At 51.1% G+C, this 6,056-nt stretch overlaps 1 long non-coding RNA gene across 2 annotated transcripts in view; it reads left to right on the top strand.

Annotated features, from left to right (window-relative positions):
• LOC109282610 (uncharacterized) overlaps positions 1 to 6,056 on the top strand; it is a 91,544-nt gene that overhangs the window by 19,685 nt on the left and 65,803 nt on the right. For both annotated transcript variants that reach the window (XR_002089637.2, XR_002089638.2), the window contains exon 2: positions 5,014 to 5,107. This is a non-coding gene — a long non-coding RNA (uncharacterized LOC109282610). The remainder of the gene's footprint in view (positions 1 to 5,013; positions 5,108 to 6,056) is intronic.

The following is a 6,056-nucleotide window of genomic DNA, read 5'->3' on the forward strand; positions in this document are numbered from 1 at the left end:
GGGGTCATCATTGACCACAAGATGAACATGAGCCTGCAATGCGATGCTGCGGCTAGTAAAGCGACCAAAACGCTGGCTTGCATCCATAGATGCTTCTCAAGCAAATCCTGGGACGTCATTCTCCCCCTGTACTCAGCCTTAGTGAGGCCGCAGCTGGAGTACTGCGTCCAGTTTTGGGCTCCACAATTCAAAAAGGACGTGGAGAAGCTTGAGAGAGTCCAGAGAAGAGCCATGCGCATGATCAGAGGTCAGGGAAGCAGACCCTATGATGACAGGCTGAGAGCCCTGGGGCTCTTTAGCCTGGAAAAGCACAGGCTCAGGGGTGATCTGATGGCCACCTACAAGTTTATCAGGGGTGACCACCAGTATCTGGGGGAACGTTTGTTCACCAGAGCGCCCCAAGGGATGACGAGGTCAAATGGTCACAAACTACTACAAGATCGTTTCAGGCTGGACATAAGGAAGAATTTCTTTAGTGTCCGAGCCCCCAAGGTCTGGAACAGCCTGCCACCGGAGGTTGTTCAAGCGCCTTCATTGAACACCTTCAAGATGAAACTGGATGCTTATCTTGCTGGGATCCTATGACCCCAGCTGACTTCCTGCCCTTTGGGCGGGGGGCTGGACTCGATGATCTTCCAAGGTCCCTTCCAGCCCTAATGTCTATGAAATCTATGAAAATCAGTTAAGTCTGATGCTACAGTGGTTGTCAACTGAGGGTACATATACCCCTTGGGGTACTTAAAAGGGTTGTAGGGTTGTAGGGGGTATGCAGAACAGATGTGTGTGCATGCAGCCGCAGTGCAGCACGTAGGTGGTGAGGAGCACAGCCTGGGCATGTAGAGAGCTAGTAAGTCTGTTGTGGGGGAAGGGGTGTGGAGCCAGATTAAAGCCCCAGCGGTGGGGGAGGGAATGGGGCTGTGGGCAGAAGCAGGGGCTGCCCAGCCAGGGTGGGGTGTGAGACTGAATCATTTGTGGGGGGGCGGCTCCCACCACTATGCGCACCCCCGGGAGGGCATGGGGGATTGTGGCCCTCAGATCTGCATGGGGGACAGGCTGCGGCTGCGGGCTGGGGCCAGGACGGCACCAAGCTCTTCCCAGTGGGGACTGGGCCAGGCTGAGCTCGGGGTGGGCAGTGGTGGTGGCACTGGGAGGGGCGGTTGGGGGTGCTATGGTGAATTTTTCAGTGGCTGCAGCCCCCCGCCCCATAGCCCCACTCCCATAGACCCCCATGATGAGGGAGAGAGCGGGGCTGGGGCAGGCACTGTACAGTCGAAGGGTGTGTGGGACAGAGCCGTGAACGGTTCATCCAGGGGGTGGGGGGGCTGCCACCACTGCACGCACCCTGGGAGGGCATGGGCAGGGGGTCATGTGCCCTGGGATCTGCGTGCGGGGCAAGGGCAGGCTGCAGGCCACTGCAGGCTGGGGGTGGGGCAGCACCAGGCTGTTCCCAGCGGGGGTGTTGTGCCAAGCTACAGAGGGGTGGGGGTGCTACGGTGCATTCTGGAGTGGCTGCAGCCCCTTCCGTAGCCCCCTCCCAGCACTGCTGCCACCTACCCGAGCACAGCCTGGCCCAGCCCTCTGCCAGGAAGAGCCCGGCACAGCCCTGGCCCCAGCCTGCCCAGCGCACAGATCCAGAAGCACGCCCCACCCCATGCCCTCCCAGGGTGCATGCAGTGGCAGGAGCTGCTCACAGCTGCATCCACACTTCTCCCAGCTGTGCGACACCTGCCCCAGCCCCAGCCCCACTCTGTCTCTCACTGCGGGGGCCTATGGGAGTGGGGCTATAGGAGGGCTGCAGCCACTCCAGAATTCACTGTAGCCCCCCCACCCCGAACTGCCCCTCCCAGTGCCACCCCTGCCCATAGCCGCAGCCCACCCTGCCTTGTGCACAAATCCAGGGGCATATGTCACCAATGTTTCCCGGGGGTGTGCATAGTGGCAGGAGCTGCACCCTACCCCCCCCCCACGCGTGGCTCAGTCCCACAGCCCTTTCCCCTGCCTTTGCCCCAGCCCCACTTCCATTCCCTCCTCCACTGCTGGGGCAGCCCTCCCCACCGTGCGTGCAGATCCAGGGGCATATACCCCCCATGCTCTTCTGGGTTGTGCACAGCATCAGGAGCCACCCCCCTCCCCCTGCGCCTTCTGGACAAGCCACTCCCAGCTCCGACCCACACCTCACCCCGGCTGTGCAGCGCCTGCCCCAGCCCCAGCCCCACTCCCTCCCTCACCACAGGGGCCTCAATCTGCAACACCACCTCCCCCCCCCCCTTAAAAACAAGAAAAAAAGGTAAAGGTTTACAGGAGTTGAAACTCTGAGTCAAAAGGGGTGCACTTATTTAAAAAGGTTGAAAACCCCTGTGATACTACATTCAACCAAGTTTACCTTAAACCAGTTTCAGCCATTTTGAAACTGATTTATGCATACTGAACTTCTGTTCTGTTACATGTTTAAACCAGTGTCTGATCACTTAAACCAATTTATGTGTAATGTCTGTCCCTAGCCTAAGAAACAAGAACTAAATTGATATCAGGTTTATGGCACATTATATTTTGTCCAAGTCCTGAATTCTTTCCACACAGGGAAGATAATGGCCGTCATCCCTTTTGACAGGGCTTGATTTCCCAGTAATTAGCTTCTTTTCTTCTGCTAATTGTGTGTCTGCTACCCTTGAGAATTTCTCCCAGCCCCTCTCCTCTGCTTTGTTTCACTCTGCTGTGCCTCGCTTCCTGTGATCAGAGACAAGCTTGTCTAACTTTATCCCAGCTACATCGTTGGTCCAATAAAAGATATCGCCCTAAGAAATTTTGCCCCTCTGAATTCTGTGACATTTTCAGCCCAGGCTGTTTGGCTTGCCCAGGGCTCTGGACTGAAGCTTAAGGGAAGATTTCAGTGGAGCTGGTAGCTTGCTCACTTTGCAATGAGGATACAAATCGAGTGTTAATAGTCCTCCAGTGCCTTCCCACAGTTCTCCCTGTGCATTCAGGAGGATAGACAATCCTTTCATCATTCAATGGGAAAAAATCAGTGTGGTTCAGCTTACTGAAACACAAAGAATCATGGCACATGCTCCCAAAAGGTATACCAACACATAGGAGAAGACATCACTTGCTTGGACACAGTAACTCAGGCGCAGCTTTGCAACATGGTTGTTGGCACCCAAGCGGTGAAGACGATAGCTTAAATGGTTCCTGGAAGGTCATCCAGAAGGTGGACCTGGAAACTGAACCCAAGGTTCCTGCATTCCATCTCTTAACTACAAAAGCATCCTTCTTCCATAAATTCTGACTGGGTGGAGTTGATGCTGCTACTGCATGTCAATGAATGTGCATCTTTCCTAGCTTAAATCCAATCGGATGACTTTCATGAGTAACAGAATTATTTCTTGCTGAAAAGGGCACCTATACATGTGCCCTACACATGCTCTGATGCTTGTTTTTTAGCACGTTATCTGATGCAAGTCTGCTGGAGCGTGCTAATTAGTATGCACCAGCAACCTCTGTATCATGTGTATTCCATGTCCCCGTGCTTCAGAATGGTGGCAGGGGCGCTTTAACTAAAGCTTGTAGAAGGAACTTTACTTAAAGCACCCCTGCCACTATTTTGAAGCATGGGACACTTAATATACTAGATGCTGCGGACACTTGAATTGGAGCAGCTCCCAAGAGCTGCTCTAATTAACCCCCTTGGATCACATGTAAAGGTGCCTGTAGACTTTTACTTTTGCCGCGGGTTTGGCTTTTGCTTTCAGCTTTGAGATTGCATTTCAGTTTTTTGGGGGGTTTTAGCCAGTAATTGTCTTAGTGCTTATTTGTGCTACATAGTTTCAAAATAATTTCTCACAGTGGAATTTGTAGCATAGAAGGAAATAAAAGAAATCTTATCTGAGACTCTTGTCTTAGTATTGATCCCACTTGGTAAATATATATAGTATCTTCTGTCTCAGAGTATATTTTGTGAAGGCTAGAGAATAAAGTATTCTTCTCCTTTGCTTTCTGTCATGTGCTTTGCTCTCTCTTATGTGTGGCTGGGGGGTGACTTCCAATGGAATAGCATTTCTGAAGCTGTTCTCATCTACCCTCTCATCCTTGAATAGAGAAAAGTAGTTAGCCCTATGAAGTTAAGCAGAAGGCAGAGGAGGATAGCACCCAACAGACTAACTCAGTCACAGCTTTCATCAGTTACAGCCTACTTAGTCTATGGGTATTAAACTCATCAGACCCTGTAAGCCAGATGAGTAGTGCAGGGCTGGTCCACTGGCTGAATGAGTGATATGGGACTGGTCCTCACACCAGATTGGGTCCACAGATTGGCCCCAAGCACCAGATCCAGCACATGGGGCCAGTCTGGTGCAGATGCTGCATACAGTGAGTTCCCTGGAACCAGCCCCACATGATATGTGCAGTGCAGGCGCTGGTCTGGCTTGTACTGCATGCAGCATGCGGATCCAGTCTCAGATTCATGGGCAGCATGGCAAGCCATATGATAGGGCTTTTCAGGCCATATCTTTGCCACACCTGCATAATCTGGTGGATGAGCATTGGAAGAGCTATACTAACTGCTTGGCTCTGGATTGGCTAGGCCTGAATGTTGGTAAGGTCTGAAGGTTACAAAGCCAAATTTAGTCACCTGAATAAGTTCAAGACTGAGATTTTTAAAGCGGTGTGAGGAAGACTCCCAAATCCACTAAATGTGCTTTAGTGCCTTAGCAAAAAGTTTGAATCATTCCAACCATTCCTTCAAGATGGTTCTGACATTTTCATGATGGAAAACTCTGACTGAATTCTGCAAACTGTAATAAATAGAAACTGACATGCCACAGTAAATAGAAACTAGCTTTTGGGATGTAGAAATGGTTCTTTAGTGTTCCATAAAGGAAAAGGAGATGGAGCTGTATATTTGAGAGACAGATGGAGAGTAATAACTTGGGATGGTAGTTCTCTGATATGCTGCACCCTAAGCAATGGAGAACAGACCACACACAAACTATTCTGAGCAGTATGTTCTTTTATCAGATACTTAATGTGGGGACCTCAGCTGCCTTGTTGTTAGAGCTAAGAGTCGACAGGAGAGATGGATCCCCTGGCATATCCGGGAAGAGCATCCCAGGTAGGTAGTGTGGCATGCAGATGATATGGAAACCTAATGAAGTGTTAAGAATTAATTCCTGCTTTCTCCATGACTGCTGTGCTGGTCTTTGGTTGTTGGAAGAGTACTGCTGCCTCAGGCAGAGGGTTGGGCTAGATGACCTCTGGAGGTCCCTTCCAGCCCTACTTCTCTATGACTCCATGACTCCAATTAATGGATGGATGGAGTCAAGATGGCGTGGAAATATATACCTGTGGTTTCTACCACAGCAGCCTAGAGAATAGCTTTTACTGAGACCTTAAAGATTCCTTTACATCAGGGGTGTCAAAGATACAGCTTACAGGCTGGTTCTAGCCCATGGACACCCATCATCCGGCCCCTGGTGCTGCCCGTGGGTCTCAGAGGTGATTGACAGGCAGCATGTGGGGTGTGCCACATGGCCCCATGTGCCACACATGGTGTCCACTGCAGCTCACACCCCAGAGAAGCAGAGTGGCCCCCACATGTACTGAGCCCCAGAGTGGTCAGAGTAGGATGTACCACACATAGCACATACTTTGGCCACTCCAGGACACGTGCTGGATCCAGAAGGGAGGACCGGCTGTGTGCCACTCATCCAACCTGTAGGGCCAGATGAGTTCTAACCCCTGCTTTATGACATAAAACCCATCACACATCTGCAAATTTCTGCTAAGCTAGGGGCCATAGTCTTCGGGGTGGGGGGGTGGGGGGAGCTCCAGTCTTTATAATGATGTAGTATCAGGCACAGGATAAATGTGAGATGGAAATAACAGCATTTGTAGATTGTACTGAAGGGTTGTCAGGGAATATCAATGTAGTGAGCTGAACAGGAGATCAGGTCTTCAGCTGATGTAAATCTGACTTCACAAGACTCATGCTTCTTACTCAAGCTCAGGATCTGGCCCTAAGTGCCAATATGAATGCATGTGAGCTTATAGGCATATCAAGC

Source organism: Alligator mississippiensis, chromosome 2, assembly GCF_030867095.1.
Source record: "Alligator mississippiensis isolate rAllMis1 chromosome 2, rAllMis1, whole genome shotgun sequence".
NCBI classification, from domain to species: domain Eukaryota; kingdom Metazoa; phylum Chordata; order Crocodylia; family Alligatoridae; genus Alligator; species Alligator mississippiensis.